Raw genomic sequence first — 16998 nt, forward strand, 5'->3', positions numbered from 1 at the left:
ATGAGAGTCACAAAGTTTAGGGGTGACCCTGCAGAAAGGGCCATTTACAACACCCTAAAGTTAGGTTGGTGCTTAATTTGACATGGGCTTTAGTGGTTAAGTTCAGGTGTTCTTTAACTTTAAGTCAATATGCCTTTTAATGAATAACTGCAACGTGGTTTAGTGGTTAACAGAGACTGGATTCAGAGGTTGCTTTGAAATGCTCCTCAGTGTTTGAGTTGAGATGCTTTATAGAAGTTGCATTGGTGCACTGGCTTATCACTTAAGTTTGCAGTGATCGTTGGTGGTAAATTGACATCTGGAGCAACACAGAAAAAGGTTGGGTCACACCAGTATGCAGATACTGAACTGTTATCCTATGAAAAGCGGCAGTGCTTAGTGGTTAGGACACTGCCCAACTCATCAATATACATGAGCCAGCTATCCAGTGTGTGAAAGACAGTGACATGAAGAATGAAGACCTTCATGGGGTAGCAGACCCAAGCTGTTCTTGTTGTTCCTTGTGGGACAGGGATTCCAATGAATTTTAACACACATATAGTGCTGCACTCAAAGAGAACATGGTACCACATAGACCACACTGCATTTTTTTATTTTCTTTTATAAATCTTTTTATTAAACAATCTCGACATCAAGGTACATTGTCACAATGATTAATGGGTAGGATACAGCTGGTTATAAGAGAAGGTGCATATGAGTACAACAGCATATATCAGTGGAAATCACGGGGAGGGTGGATCGTCGTTGTCCAAATCGCGGGGGGGGAGTACAAATGTCCCCACGATATGCATTCCAAGGGGCCCATATCTTAGACCACTTCCGGGGCAGCCCCGGACCACATAAACTGTCTTTTCTCGTAGCATACTCCAATCAAGGTCTCTTTCCCATTCAGTAATCACGGGTGCGCGGGTGGCCCCCAGAGCTGCACTATATTTCTCTTGGCGATCATGCAAGCGAGAGTGACCCAATGAGTTGAGTGTGTGTTGAGGTCAGTTGATTCCCAGATATTAAGGAGGCACCTCAGTGCTGTGGGCTTGATTTCGACCCCCAGTGTTTCGCTCATCACTGCATGGACTGCCCGCCAGTATTCTTGGATTAAGTCACAGTGCCAGAGAATATGCATGAATGTGCCTGTCTGTGTGCATCCCCGTCTACATGATTCGTCTGCCAATCCACCCATGTGTGCTAACAGGGGCCCAGTCAAATACACTCTGTGAAGGATTTTGAGTTGTACTAGGCGGAGCCGCGCCGGGATAGCAGCAGTCCTGGGGGAGGAGACTGCCGTCTGCCAGTCCTCATCATTTAGTTCGAACCCATCCCTAGTCCACTTCTCACGCAGTGCCAGTAGGGGGTCACCTATATTGTTAATCAGCTTCCGATCGGTAAGGGAGATGCCCCACTCAGGTAGGTGTCCGTCCAGCAGTCTGTCTTCTAATGGGGAGCTTTCCGGGGGAGTAATGTCACGGGGTAACGTTGTCTGGAGTGCGTGGCGGACTTGGAGGTAGCGAAAGCGATCCGAGTCTGAGAGGGAGTATTGGGTTTGGAGCGTGGCGAAGGGTTTCATGCCCTCAGAATTCCATAGGTCTCTGATGTGGGAGATAACAATGAGGTCCCATTTATCGAAGCCCTTCGAGTTGCGCAGATAACCTTGTTTTTGCGAGTCCCATAATGAAGTGGCGAGAGTCAATTTATTGCTCCAGCCAAGGGATTTAGTTGCAGAGTGCCAAATTTTAATTGTGTGTTGTGTAGGGCTGGTGAGTGGGTACCTGTTCGGTTTAGAGTATAGTGCACGGGTAAAAGACCCGTTTGGGAGGAGCCAGCAGTCCATATTGAAGCCTGGATTATCTTGGTGGCCATATGTGCAATGATTAATAGCCGTAAGGTGTGCAGCCCAGTAGTATACAGGTAGCCCAATACCGCCGTCATACCAACCGAGCGTAAGTTTGTGCATGGCAATGCGCGGTCGTCCGCACCACAGAAGATCTCGCTGGAGCCCCTCGATCTCTTTAAAATACGTATTCGGGACAGGGTCAGCAGAGTTTTGCAGGGCATACAGAAAGCGGGGTAGGGACATCATTTTAAAAAGGGCCGCCTTGCCCAATAATGAGAGCGGGAGTGTCTTCCAATGCGTGATGTCACTTATGAGTCTTTGCAGAGGGGGGGCAAGGTTACGGGCATGCCTGATCAGCGGGTCGGGAGAGATATATATGCCTAGGTATTTGAAGCCGTCCAAGACTATGGGTATGGGGCAGTTCCGGGTAACGGAGGAGAGTCCCCGTGTAGAACATAGAGGAGAGATTTCTGCCAGTTCACGCGGAATCCGGAATACCTGCCGAAAGTGGCCAAGATGTCAAAAACTGCAATAAGGAATCTCTTGGGGGACGTGAGGTATAGGAGAATATCGTCAGCGTATAGAGAAATGCGATCCTCCCAATCCACCGACCACTGCACACTGCATCCCTCGGATCATGACGTCTTTACGGATCCATGTGGCAAGGGGCTCAAGGGCCAGAGAGTATAGCAACAGGGAGTGGGGGCACCCCTGACGGGTTCCCCGGCTGAGCTGGAATGTCTCAGATTTTCTGTTATTGACAACTACTTGAGCCATTAGCCCACTATACAACAAACGCACCCATCGACAGAAGCCCGGGCCGAATCCCATTTCCCAAGCACTGCGAAGAGATAAGGCCACTCGAGTGCGTCAAATGCCATAGTGGCATCTAAGGAGGCTATGACTGCATCCTCACGTATAGTAGAAGCCCTACCCAGCACTTTGTGGATTGTGACTATAGTGGCGATTCTCTGGTCAAGGGGCAGCGCTCCCTTTTCGAGACTGTTTTCATACATGCGTTTCAGATAAGGGGCTAGTTTGTCAGGGCGGAGCTTGTAGAGTTCGATTGGTATTCCATTTGGGCCAAGGGCCTTACCCGGGTGGAGTGTTCGTATTGCCAGCGCAATTTCGTCCGTGGTGGGGGTGCTGTCCATGAATGTTCGGTCATTGTCAGAGAGCATTGGGAAGGAGATATCTCTAATTAAGTTCGCGGAGTCCGACTCTGTGTAGGACGCAACGAGCGGTAAACTGAGTGAAAGTGTGCTGCAAAGAGGTCAACTATGGACTGAGGGTCCGAGATAGGTGGTCCGTCGCCGTCTCTCAGTTCCGGGACAAGTCTACTGGCATGTTCTTTTTTTTCAAGCCCGGCAATTCATTTCCCAGCTTTGTCTCCCTACTCAATAATACGGCCCAGCCTGCCCTGCCCGAGTAGCTTTGCACGGTCGGTGGCTAGAGCCCGATATTCGTTCTGACACAGATGGAGTGAGTGCAGAGCTTCTGATGTGGTGTTGGTGTTTATTTCTTGTTCGAGGCGGTTGATCGCTTGCTTTGCCTCTGAGATTGCTTTAATTCTATCTTTCTTTGATCCTGCTATGAGAGAGAGAGCCTAGCCCCTAACCACGGGTTTGAAGGCCTCCCACAACATCTTGGGGGACAATATCGTACCCTCGGTTTCCAGGAAGTAGTCGTCTATGGATTTGGTGAGGTCTTTACGTATTTGTGGGTTTTTGAGGTACCAGGGATTAATAGGTGCGATGCGTCCCACTTGTGTGTGGTCAAGAGTAATGTGGACCTATAGGGGGGAATGATCGGATATGCCCCTGGCCAGGTGTCGGATCTCATGAATAGTAAAGACTTGTGAAGCCGGGACAATTATGTAGTCAAGGCGTGAAAGGCTATTGTGGGGACCCCGAGTGGAAGGTGTACTGAATCTTGTCTGGGTTGTGGGCTCTCCAGCCGTCCACCAAACCCATCGCTTCTAAAAATCTATGAAAGGAATGGACGGCCTGGGAAAGTATCCAAGGAGGTTGCCTGTTGAGCGAGCCCGACAGTACTGAATTGAAATTGCCGCCCAAAACTAAGTGCCCCTCGGGCAGTGTTAGTAAAATAGCACTGAGGTCTGTGAAGGTCACGACTTGTAGCCCCGGTGGCGCATAAATGGATATGAATGTAAAAGTTGCGCCCCCCCAGGTGCCTGTGACCCCCGCTTATATCCCATGATCGTCGAGGTGTGTGGATGCAATAGATAAGGTGAATGACTTTCTCAGTAGCACGCCCGCCCCTCTTGAGCTAGATGTGAAGCCCGCATGTGCCACCATTTGGTACCCATATCTGTGCATTGCCTTGCATACATTCCCTATCAGATGAGTTTCTTGGAGCAATACAATGTCTGGCGAGAGTCTCTTGATATGCTGTAGTACCACCACTCTTTTGATTCTGTCCCCCAGCCCGTTAACATTCCAACTTAGGACCTTGAATTCCTTGTTCCGCTGTGTCCCCATGTATTCGTGCATGTGGTGTAGAAGGTTACATTGTGAACAAAAGCTGTACCATCGAGATAAAACAAAATACAATAAACGAAAAAAAACAACAACAACCCTTCCCAACAACCCCCCACCCTGCTTCCCTGCACTCTGGGCTTTGAACTGCCCATTTATAAAAATGCAGAGTGCCTGTCGCCCAACAATGATTCTAAAAGAAGAAAATGGGGGGAGGCCTTAATTCCCCATACGTCCCCCCTCCCACCGTTGTGGATTCTGGGTGCATAACGACATTAACATACCCTAAAAAAGAACATTAGCATATGAAAGTAGTCCTGTGCCCAGTTCAACGCTACCAAATGTCAAAGTTCTGTGAGCGAGATCGTGGACAAAAAGTGAAAAGGAGGTCTGGACCCACCAAAAATAGGCTAGGCAAAGAATACTTGTACTTTGATGGATATAGTCAGCCAGTCAGTCAAAAAGCTTTATTATCGGTTAAAAACCATAAAAGCACATATGGACACATTTAGCAATTTAGACAAATAGTATAAAACACACATAAAACATCCCAAGATCATATGGTATTAAAAAAGAGCACAATATTAAAAAACATGATGAAAATTGTACAAGTTAGAAAGTTAAAAGGAGGGATGTCATGCACATTCCCTGAACTATATTTTGTTTGTAAAGCACAGGTGCTCAATACAGTGTTAAGTGGACACACAGGAATAATTCAACAATTTTGCGTTTTAAGTTTGGCGCCTCTTAAGCACCACATAGACAGGAGGAATCTAGCTGTTGCAAACACAATCAGCGGGGAGGTGTCATATTTTAGAGTTCTAAGTACCTCCCTATAATCCCTGAGACCCCTAGACTTGCAGACTTGAATGATCCATTTGGATCTAGCCCTAGAGTAGGAGGGGCAGAAGAGCAGAACGTGCAGATCCGTCTCTTCGGTGGCCTCACACCCTGGGCAAGAACTCAAAGATTGGGAAGCGTTGGGCCACTTATGTGTTATAGCCCTTAGGGGCAGAGTTCCATACCTAAACTGGACGTATCATTTCTTAGCCAGTAGGGGATAGATATCGTCCGGGAACTTCTCGAAGTAGGGAATAACCTTAATATCTAAGAAGGTGTTGGTCAACTTACCCAAAGCGGGGTTTGCTAGCATGATTTCCGTTTGATGTTCCTTGAGTAACAGACTCATTTACCTCTTGGAGATCAGGGCGCAGGCTTCCTCAGGTAAAGACCACAAGTCACTTTTGCCAAGAGCATGGCAAAGCTGTTTGATGTATTTCAGCCAGGGAATTCTTCTCACGCCTACTCTGGACAAAAGGTCCCTTAGGTACTCCCTGTAGCTCGAAAGCTCAGGGGTTGACCACAGTCGCCTCCAGTACAGCAGGGGGCGATTGGAAACAATCTCCTGGATAGGGAGCAGACCTAGATCTAACTGTAGGGGGGTCAGAGGGGAACTCTTGGGTAGTTTCAAAAGGCGCCTGATAAAGCTATTCTCAGTAAGGGTTAGGGGAGTTGCACAATGGTGACCCCACAGCTCTGCGCCATATAGTGCTCCTCCTCTCGCTTGGGCTTTGTAAATCTCCACGGGCGGTCCCAACGGCTTAAAAGAACACTCGTTATGAACCTTTAGGATACCGCCAGAGGATTGGGCCAACTTCAGGATCGCCTTCGCCATGTGGGACCCCCAATCCATTCTATCGTTTAGAGTTACCCCCAGATAATCAAAGGTTGACACACGTTCTAACCCCCGACCATCCAAATGGGGATGGGGATAGTTGGATGTTCTGGCATTATAGACCATAAATTTAGTTTTGGAGAGATTAATCTCCAGATTCCTCATTCTACAAAAGGAGCAAAACGCCTCCAGTGTTCGCTGGATACCCGAGGAGGTTTTTGATAATAAAAGGGTATCATCAGCGAACATCAGGGCTGGTGTCTTACGGCCTGCTAGGGTTGGTGAGTCGAGGTCCCTCGCTCCCAATAGATGCTCAATCAGCCCATTGAGGAAGAGGGAGAAGAGCGTGGGGGCCAGCACGCACCCCTGCCTCACTCCCTTTTCCACTGGGAACGGAGCTGAGAGCTCCCCGTTCCTCCCAAACCTCACCCTAGCGTAGGTACCTTGGTGCAAGCGTTTGAATAGGTGGCACAAATAGACCGGCACGCCCATCTCTTGTAATATTACCCAGAGCTTGTCCTGCTGGACCAGATCAAATGCGGAACGGAGGTCCACAAAGATCAAATACAAACTACCCGCCCCCAGAAAAACCGTCTTCCAGTATACCAACTGTAATCTGAACAGTTGGTCGATGGTAGAAATCTTCGCACTAAAGCCCGCTTGCAAGGAGTAAAAGGTGGGAATATAGTTTCTGGAGGATGTCAATAAGACTAATGGAGCGGTAGTTGGCCGGGTCGAGGGGGGAAGCCTTTTTGTAGATGGGTATAATTTCTGCGCCTAATCAGGTTTCGGGGATCTCCATACCCTGTAGAATGGCATTAAAGTATAACCAAAGATAGGGGGCCCAAACTTCTGTTTGTTTAGATATAGGTCTCCAGGAATCCTATCTAGCCCCGGAGCTTTCCCGGTAGTTAAGCTTTTTAAGGCCACCTGGATTTCAAGCAGGGTGCAGGGTGGACAATCAAGGTCTAATTGTGGAAGAGGTGTGGCGCCGCGGCCAGGGCGACTGACGCTGGAATCTGGGGACCACGGTTCGATCCCCGGCTCCGGCGGCAGGTTAGCCCAGCACCATGTGACTCTGGGCAATAGCTCGCTTAATCTTCCCGACGGCCCCCAGCGCCTAGAGACCCTTACGGGTGATTGTGCGCTTTACAAATGTGGACTTTACTTTACTTTAATGCGACCGGCTGGGGTGAGCCAGGGATGTTCTTTGGTGGGGGTAGATCTTCTACCGCTGTGCTGTCAGAGCGAGAGTAGAGGGGCCTAGAGTGAGCAAGCCAAACCTCTTCACTAAGGTTAGGAATTATCGCTGTCGACCCCTCTACAGAACCTGATCTAACTAGGTTCCAAAAGGCTCTGTAGTGTCTTCCGTCCAAGGCTACTTTTAGGCTTTCCCACCTTAATGCCTCCCACTCTGCCCTAGCGTCCGTGGTCAGTCTTTTGTAGTTCTGCCTAGCTGATCTAATGCTCGACAGAGACCCAGATTTTACTTCCTTTATGAGGGAATTTTTTGCCACCCTGCAGTTTTTATTAAACCAGTGCGCCTGGTCTTTTACCCGTGGCCTCAAGTTGTCCGTTTTGTAGAAATAGCCCGCTAAACTGGAAAGGAGCTTATTATGAATATATCGTAGATCCTGGAAGTAGGACGAATCATGGTTGACGCCCACAAGGTCACCTACCTCTATTAAGGAACAAGCCACAAGATGATATATCTCCGCTAGTTTGTCTGGGGCTAGCGCAACCTTTGCCCACTTAATGCGTCTGCCACCCGCCGCTGTGACTAGATTCAGGTCATTAATAGACTCCAGTACCCCCAGATCATTTTGGTGTCCCAAAGTATAGTTCAGTTCAAGTGATAGGAGGTTATGATCGCTATCTACCCTAGGGATAACAGTTAAGGCTCTCAATTGGGCCCAAAAATCCACGTTGACCAAAATATAGTTAATGGATTATCTTTTCCCTGGTCTATTATATGTACTTGTACCTGGTACATCGGGAGGTATCCTGCCCTTGCAGGCCCTGAGGGAGTAAGCAACTGTCAGTTTATTAATCTCCAGGGCCAAAGGAGATATACGCTTAGCCGGGTACATAATACACTCCGGAATATACCAGTTGGAGTCCTCCTCCGCCGTTACAGGGGGGGATCCCAGCAAACGGCTCAAAATGGGAATTAAAATCACCCCCGATGATTTTGTGGGACGATGGAGGAAACATAGAAAAAAGTTCCTCCAGCGCCTCCAATTGAGATAAGCCCAGCTGAAGAGGAGTGGGACGTAGATATATATTGATCACTACCAGCGTCAAACCATCCAAAAATGTAAGTAAGATACAGAGGATGTACGGGGAGTGAGAGTCTATTAGCTTGGCCGAACACCCCAGATGGGAGGCAACCCAGGTACACAGTGCCCCCGAAGGTCCGAAGGTCTTCCCCTGGGACCCTGCACTGCCATTTTGTAGAATGTTGCGTAATCCACCCTGGCAGGGTCTGACACTGACCAGGTCTCTTGGAACAAACACAAGTCATGCCTATCCACCAACTCTCCCCATTCTGGATCATCCAACTTAGACCCAATCCTGGCTACATTCATGACCCAATCAACGATCTACGGGTATCTGCACAGGCCGGAATAACAAATGTCGATTGAGAAACAGAGGGAGGGGGCGATACTCTGTGGGTGTGTATGTCCAACTCTCTACCGGCTCCAATGGGGCTGGTAACCGAGGATGGGTGGCAACTTAGAATACCATCTGCCTTAATCCCAGTACCCATCTCAGATGGCCCCGCCTCATCACTCACACCCTCCTCCACCTTGCTCCCAACTTGGTAAGTTCCCAAAACATTAGGGCCCGAGAAAGGGGATAGTCAGTCCACGTTGTTCAAGAGACTGTAACTGTTAGCTACGGGGATATTATATTATAGGTCCTGTCCTCCCTGGAAACAATAAGATGGAACAGGGCCACCCTGTACTTGAGCTCATGAGTAGAAATACCCCAAATGTAGAGTGTTGATTGTGTCCAGATTAGAAAGGCCACCATGATCCAGGATATAGTTAACCACTCCTGGATCCCTAAAATTGACAATTACGCAGTCCCCCATGATATCCTTAGGTCTGGTCCCCAACCAACTAATTCTTCGAGCGAATAGAATTCCCCCCTGGCCTGCCCCCATAAGGGGTCTATGTTTGTTAAACCAGAGGATAATTTTATTCTTCAGCTCAAGGAATGTTTCACCTCGCTCGCCTACCAGCGGGGGCACTCCGGTCAAAACCACTACGTACGGAGATGTTTCAGGTGGTAGCTGGGGGCAAGGGGAGATTTTATAGGCTCCCTTCTCAACGTTTTTCTTGGTGGGATTGACTTGAGCTCTACCCAATTCTGGCCGCTCTTTATCAGTAAGCTTTCGAATGGGTAAAGAGTCACTTGGGGTCAAGCTAGTTGTATTAGGGCACCCCTTAGATGTTGTTGCTGGGCCGGACACCAACATAGCAGTGTGACTTTTCTACCTATTTAGGGAAACTGGATCCTGTACAGGGTTATCCAAGCGAACGCCTTTGCTTGGGTTATGGCTTTTATTGGCCGTCTTGGTTGTGCCCGATGCCGCTTTCACGACGTTGTTCCCAATTGTGGTCACAGGCTGAACACCGCTTGGACATTTGTTATTTATCAAGGTAACTAGTTTATCAATCCTACAAGATAAAGATTTAAAATGCGAATTGATAAGCTGTTCCATTTGGGCATAAAAATCAATTAGTAGGTGGGTAGCCCAGACGGGAGGTGCCAGCGTAGAAAAAGAGGGACCTGGGGCCGGTTGAGGAGAATCAGGTATAGATTAAATTCTCCTAGTGACTTTTTTAGCAGGTTTCACCTTAGTTCTGGGGTGCGGTTTAGGAGCCTTTATCCCTGACTGGGGGGCTGGGGACGTGGCAAGGTCAATAGAGACACTATCGCCCGGGGCGGGCTGTGAGCATGGTAACTCAGCAAAGGAGGGCATCAATGTTAACGTTAATTCTGGGGAATTAACTATAGCTAGGGAAAAGTCTGCAGTAGTCAAAGAGGGGGGCATGGCAGGAGTAATAGAAAGTCGTCTTTCAGTATTTTCAATAGCCGATGCCACCACCCCTATTGTTTTTGTCAGCAATTTATCAATAGCTGTTAAGCTCGGCAGTGGCTGACTCATTGCTGCCTTATGCCTAGTTAAAGGGTGAGAAGTTGAGGGGTTTGGTTTGCCCATGCTGATCACCAAGGATTCTTAGTAGATGGTGTTTTCCAGGGACTCAAACTAACAATCAAAAATAAAATTATAAAATATTTAAAACATTTATAAAAGATAATAAAGCCCAGCAACAATAAATTTCTAGGCAGCAATACTAGAAACAAAACGCTGTATGGCGAAAAGCCTTGACTGAGTGAATTAGTTAAAATACCACATCAAAGGAAGGCAGTCCCAGACGTTCAGTTGCAGAAGGGGTTGGAGGGGTGGCTCAGCCCGGCCTCCTTTGGCCCCTGACGGCCACAGGCGGTCCTGCCCTTGTCCCGGGCTTCTCCCAGTGCCACCCGCGCGTGTCCCGCGATGCGGGAGGTGTTCCGCTGTTTTCTAGCACCTCCGGGCGCAGGCTGTGGCGTCACAGGTGTGCCGTGGACCCCGGGGCACCTGGAAGATGTAGTCCTGGCCGTTGCCCTCGCGGCGTCGGAGGGGACACTGAAAATGGGAGCCGTTGCCCTCACGGCGAGAAAAGGACTCTGCTTGGTGTAACCATTGCCTTCGCGGCAGGAGCTGCAAGAAAAAAGGTCAGACTCTGTCCAAATGCGCCGCCCACGAAGCGCTCGGTGCTCCGCTCTTTTCTAGCACCCAGAGAGCAGGCAGTGGCGTCACAGGTGCGCCGTGGACCCCGGGCGCCTGGGAGATGTAGTCCTGGCCGTTGCCCTCATGGCGTTGGAAGGGACACTGAAAACGGTAGCGGTTGCCCTCACGGCGAGAAAAGGACTCTGCTTGGTGTAGCCGTTGCCCTCACGGCAGGAGCTGCAAAAAAAAAGGTCAGACTCTGTCCAAATGCGCCGCCCACGAAGCGCTTGGTGCTCCGCTATTTTCTAGCACCTCCCGGCGCAGGCGGTGGCGTCACAGGTGCGCCGTGGACCCCGGAGCACTTGGGAGATGTAGTCCTGGCCGTTGCCCTCACGGCGTCGGAAGGGACACTGAAAACGGTCTGAGGTCAAGGACCAGGAGGCTGAGTTTTGATCAAGGTCCTGTTGCAGCAGACCCACCATGTGCCATTATCTCTCAGTACTGATCTTGAATTTGATTATATAGCGACTAGTCTTAGCTCCAATTTTCATGTGCTGCAGCTGTACTTTGAATTCCTTGCTTAAATATGGCACCGCATTCAGTCAGTAACCTCTTGAATTTCTGAAAATAGAGCGTCTGCTCGCAATTTCTTACGCCTTAGTCATCTCGTTTTCTTTCTCAAGTCTGAAGCAGCCTCTCAGTCAAGTTATCACTTTAATTAGCCAAAGGAGAATTCTTCCCATGGCATATTTCTAGAATTAATAACAGCCTCTAGTGGTAGCAACTCCACTCGCTGGCTCATACTAAATGTCAGACGGTTAGCTTTCGATAGATATAAGGACTTCACTCCGATGATGGTTTCAGGGTGTCCAGCCATTCAGATGCGACCTCCGGCAAGTCGAAAAATCTGGTTTTGCCCTCAACCTCCACGCACAAACGGGCAGGGAAGAGCATAGCATATTTGAGACCCTTTTCCCGCAATCGTCTCTTAACATCCAAGAAGGAGCGTGGGCGCATCTGTACTGCTCAAGTGAAGTCGGGAAAGAAGGTGATGTCGGAGTTGTCCAGCTGGACCCGCGGGGCGACCCTGGCTACCTGAAGAATGGTGACCCGGTCTCTGTAGTTCAGCAATCTAGCCAAGATCAGACGAGGTGGGGCACCCGGCTTTGGACGGCTCCCCGGGATCCTGTGCGCCCTCTCGACCACAAACATCGTGGACAGACCCTTCGGCTGCAGGTTTGTCTTAATCAAGTTTTCGATGAACAGTTTGAAGGCAGGCCCCTCCGCATTTTCTGGCACTGCGAGTACGCGGATGTTGTTGCGTCATAGGTGCCCCTCATAGTCATCCAACTTGTCTTCAGCGAATCTCCGGAATGCCTGGAGCTCCCTTACGTCGTTCTGCAATTGCGATGTGTCTCACGCTAGACTAGCGATGGTTAGTTCCAACTTTTTTACCTTTTCTCGGTTTTTGAAGAGATCAGCCCTGATCATCAGTCCCGAGGGATCCAACGCTCCTCGTTGAAAGCAGCAGCCCCAGACACGGGGGGGGCAAAGGCTCGCAGGGCCACCAGACCACAGGCCTTCCCAGGTGTCGCTCACACCCAGGCCGGTGTCGGAGCAGCTCCCCGGTCAGAAGCGGCACCTCGCACTCGAAGGGGGCAGGGCCCCTGATGGCATCGCCGCGGCTCCGGGCAAGTCCGCCGCCGCACCGCGAGGCCCAGCCCCATGCAGCCGACAGTTACACCGCTGTCCCAGGCTTGATGATCGGGGCCCAGCACAGGCCCTAGAGACAAACACTTGAGTGCCGGCCACTAAGCAACTTCACTAATAGATGCATTTTATCATTCTGAGTTCAGGCATACTTAACTTGACTACCATGTTCCCTGAGTCAGTTAGGATTATAGGATGTTATAATCAAAATTACCCACTCTGGCCTTGGGGAACAGGTAGCTTTGCAGCAGTGTAAAACGAAGTAGGCTGTAATTCACTATCAGGACATGCCACACACACCAGGGCATGTGCTACCTATCACATACAATGCACCCTGCCCATGGGGGCACCTTGGGCCTACCTTAGGGGTGACTCACATGTAGAAAAGGGAAGGTTTAGGGACTTGCAAGTGGGTGCCCTTGCCAAGTCACCATGGCAGCCCCAGGCTGCAAGCAGGCTCTGCAATGGCAGGCCAGAGTTACACTTTAAGGGCTGTTTGCGTGGGTGGCACAATCCAGTGCTGCAGCCCACCAACAGCATTTGATTTATAGGCCCTGGCACTCGCAGTGCACTTTACTAGGGACTGACACATAAATCAATAAGCCAATCATGGAAATACCAATAACACATTTTACAACAGGAGCACTTGCACTTTACCAGTGATCAGCAGTGAGGAAAGTGCGCAGAATCATTATACCAGCAAAAACAGAGTCAAACCCGGGAGGTCAGAAAACCAAAACTTTGGGGAAACACGCCAAAAGATGCCAAGTCTAACAATATGTATAATTTTTTTAGCTTTGCTATGGACTCCTAGAATCCAAGTAATAATAAAGTGATGGTAGCAACATTCCCGTAGAGAACCTTCTGTTGAATCAATAGGTATCTACAACATTAAGGTTCTGGTTCTAAGTTGGATGCAGTTTTCCGACCCCTGCTAAAATCCCTATAATTTCACATATGAACTAATGGATAAATTGGAAAGTTATTTAATGGTTAAGTGTTACGTTTATTTTTATTGAGCATTTGGTCTTCTTGGAGTTTACCTGCAAAAATAAACTTTTCAAATAACCTGAGTCTGGTGGTGTTTGCAAAGAGACATGGGGCTTGATTTTGAGTTTGGCGTTTTAACCATTGTATCGCTGCGGCAGGGGTCTCAAGAAGATCACTGAGCCGGTGCTCTTCTGCCTGCCGTATTACGATGCATGCAGTCTGAACCTACGTCAACAAAGTGGTTCCTGCCTGGCCTGCGGCAGAAAGCAATGTTGGTGATGCATAATCTGTTGTCATCGGGCTGTGGCTTGCCACCGAGCCGATTTTAAAATACACAGTTTTACTGGTGTTCCCCTTGCAGAGGTTCCTCCATGGCGGTAGTCCATCGCTGTACGCTCGCAGCAAAGCATCAGAACAGTGCCTATTTGATGGATACAAAAAAACACATCTGGTATCCATTGGCCAAGTGGACACACCTGCAAATAACTCTATAAAACACACCCCAGACCATTATTCTTTGCCTCTCCACTGCAGCACAGCAAGATAGACACCACCATGTTTTATTGAAATTATCCTTTGGTGTTTTTATTTTCTTTGTCACACACTTTAATTTAGAGTCACGTCGAAAAAATCCAAATTTTTCAGCGGCTGAGTTGTCAGTCGTAGTGGATAAAAACATAAAAGCAGAGCCACAAGTCCAGCATACTTCTCTGAGTAGGAAAAGGGAAATGTGGGACAGGATAGTCAACAGAATTAATCCTGTAGGTACCACCCTAAGCACAAAGGAGAAAATAAGGAAGAGGTGGAATGACGTGAGTGGAGAGGTGCATTCCCTGGCCTCCAAACAACTCTTAGAGGCCCAGAGTACTGGCGGCAGTCTTCTCAGTGCCCCAATACAATTCTTTCCCTGGGAGGAGAAGGACTTGCCATTCTACATTCTGAGGGCTTCACCGGAATAGCTGGGGGGGTGGAATCTGGCAAGTTACACCTCATTAACTTTCACAACACTTCAATGTCCTCTATGTTCTCACCTCATTTCAGCTTTTGCTATTATGTTGTCTGTCTACTTTCCTAACATGTAAAGACGTATCAGAGATGTTTGATTGTCAGTGTCAATGTGTATTGCTGAATATAAAGTCACATATATCAATCTCCATTACATGCCACATGTTGGAATGCTGCCTGTTAGTGTATTACTATTAAATAATCATCCCAGAACCCATGATATGTGTCAATATGCTAATGTATGGTCCAGCCCAACTGCATTTTGACAACAGGTATAATCCACTAACCAATTTGCAAATGTTGAGATGTAGAGATTGAAATGACTACATCTACCATGGGGTCCTGTTTCTGAGACAAAAAACACAATGCAACAGTAATTTTGCCCAGTCCCAGTTGTCTGACAAGTTACAACTGATGTTCAGTTCTCACAGAGTTAACTATTTGTCAAATATTGGGAAGTAGAGATTGAAATGACTACAACTACCATGAGGTCCTGTTTCTGTAGCAGAATCCAAGATGCAATAGTGATTTTGCCCATTTGTCTGACATCTTACAACTGATATTCATTTCTTATGGAATGGGCAAAAGTACATACAATGCTCTACTCAGAGACATGTCTGCCTACTTAGCTTTATGTTGTTCTTGTCTCCTCAACTGTAACTATTGATGGCATGAGCGACACCATACCAAGTGGGTGCCTCAATTTTTGTAAGGCATGAAGCTTAGTCAGCTGATTAGAAGTGGCAGGTGACCCATTGACTCTGCAATGCTCACATGATGACTGATCCAAAATATGCAACCAATGTATGTGTTTGCCTGCATTGTGCACAACTAGGCTTTGTTATCTCTCCACTGTGTTGGCTTCAGTGTTTTTGAGATGTCATGTTCATTCCTTAATCCAAAATGCACCATATCAGAACATCTAATGAGCTGTGCAATTATAGTACATGTATTGAATGTCTCCAAATGCTTTGTTAAGAAGTTCAGTACCTTGGAAATATATCAGAATAGTAATCTCTACCTATTTTGTTTATCCTAGGTCTCTACGTACTGTAACATAAAACATGTGTATGAAGATACATACCAAACTTCCACCAATAACAATGTTCTCTATTTCACAACTGGCCGATCTGGCACAGCACCTAGGCAGAGCTTGTCCAACGAACAGACTCCCACTCCATCCCAGGATGAAGCCCTCAGTAATGACAACACTCATGGACATGTGGACGTGGATGATGGCCCTGGCACATGTGGTCAGCCTGGGCAGACAGCGAGTCTCACTGTGCCCACACCAACACCTCCCACCCCAGCTGCAACACCTCATCCAACCCTAGTCTTCCCAACCTGTGTACCTAGCACTGTCACTATCATCTTGTGCCTCCCAGTTAGGTGACAATCACCAGCCCAGTCACAGAGGCACCAGGATTCAGTAGGAGAAGCCACGCTTGGCCAATGGCATAGGCCTGTGGGGGTAGGGGTAGTGGGAGGGGTACTATAGGCCAGCAGAGTGAGGCCACTGGGGGCACTCACACCCAGGCCACCATTGACCATTTATTGGGAGTCTATCGGTATTCCCAAGGTTTTATGGGACAAGTATTGTCAGAAATTCGGGAGATTAAGCAGTTGCAGAGGGTCATACACAAGCAGCTGGCCACCCACAACACTAACATGAGCCAGCTCATTGGGGTGCTACAAGGCATCAACACAACCCTGTGTAGGGCTGTACCACCCCCATCTACCTCTTCCTGTGGTACAACTACATCCAGGCCATCTACATATGTGGCAGCCTCAGGAAGGGAGGCCCTGCCAGAGAAAGACATGCCTGCAGACACCCCTGTCTTTGCAGCAGTGGATCCCCCGCGGTTGCAAGTGAGGATGTCCATGCAAAAATCCAAGAGATGAGGATGGCAAGACACCCACTACCACCAGCAAGAAACCTCAACCTTAATTTCCTCCAGTGTGTGTAACTCCATGGAGTATTTCTGGACACCATTCCCTTTCTGATGGGAGTAGTATTTTGGACTTTGGACTTTAGGCATCTTCAACTATGGTTTCATTAACCATGACTGTATAATGCACTTTTCTTGTTCTGTTTGTTTTTGCACAATGTATCTCTTCACCTTTTCCACTTTAATAAATACACAAGTCATAACCTCATTGTCTGCTGTAGTAAATCTTACATATAACAATGTATATATGCTCTCCCATGTGAACTTTACAATGCCAAATAATCTATTTTGTGAGCATTGATATGTTGCATGTACAGAATGTTAATGTTAATGGGATTTATAAAGCGCACGAATATCCGGGGATGTCTTGGCGCTGAGAACACAGTAAGCCCAACCAGGCCTCTAATTCTGGAATAGCCAGGGATTTAGCCCTTTCCTGAAGATGGTGAGGGAGCCAGCACTTCTGAGCTCACTTGGGAGCATATTCCAGTGTTCAGAGTTTAGCTCAGGATCACAACCATGTCACACCAACACATACATACAAGTGTCTTGTCCCA

At 48.2% G+C, this 16998-nt stretch overlaps 1 pseudogene; it reads left to right on the forward strand.

Annotated features, from left to right (window-relative positions):
• The first annotated feature begins 1391 nt into the window (after positions 1-1391).
• On the forward strand, positions 1392-16394 carry LOC144752700 (uncharacterized; annotated as a pseudogene).
• The last annotated feature ends 604 nt before the right edge of the window (positions 16395-16998 follow it).

The sequence above is a fragment of the Lissotriton helveticus genome, chromosome 5_1 (genome assembly GCF_964261635.1).
Source record: "Lissotriton helveticus chromosome 5_1, aLisHel1.1, whole genome shotgun sequence".
Classification (NCBI taxonomy): domain Eukaryota; kingdom Metazoa; phylum Chordata; class Amphibia; order Caudata; family Salamandridae; genus Lissotriton; species Lissotriton helveticus.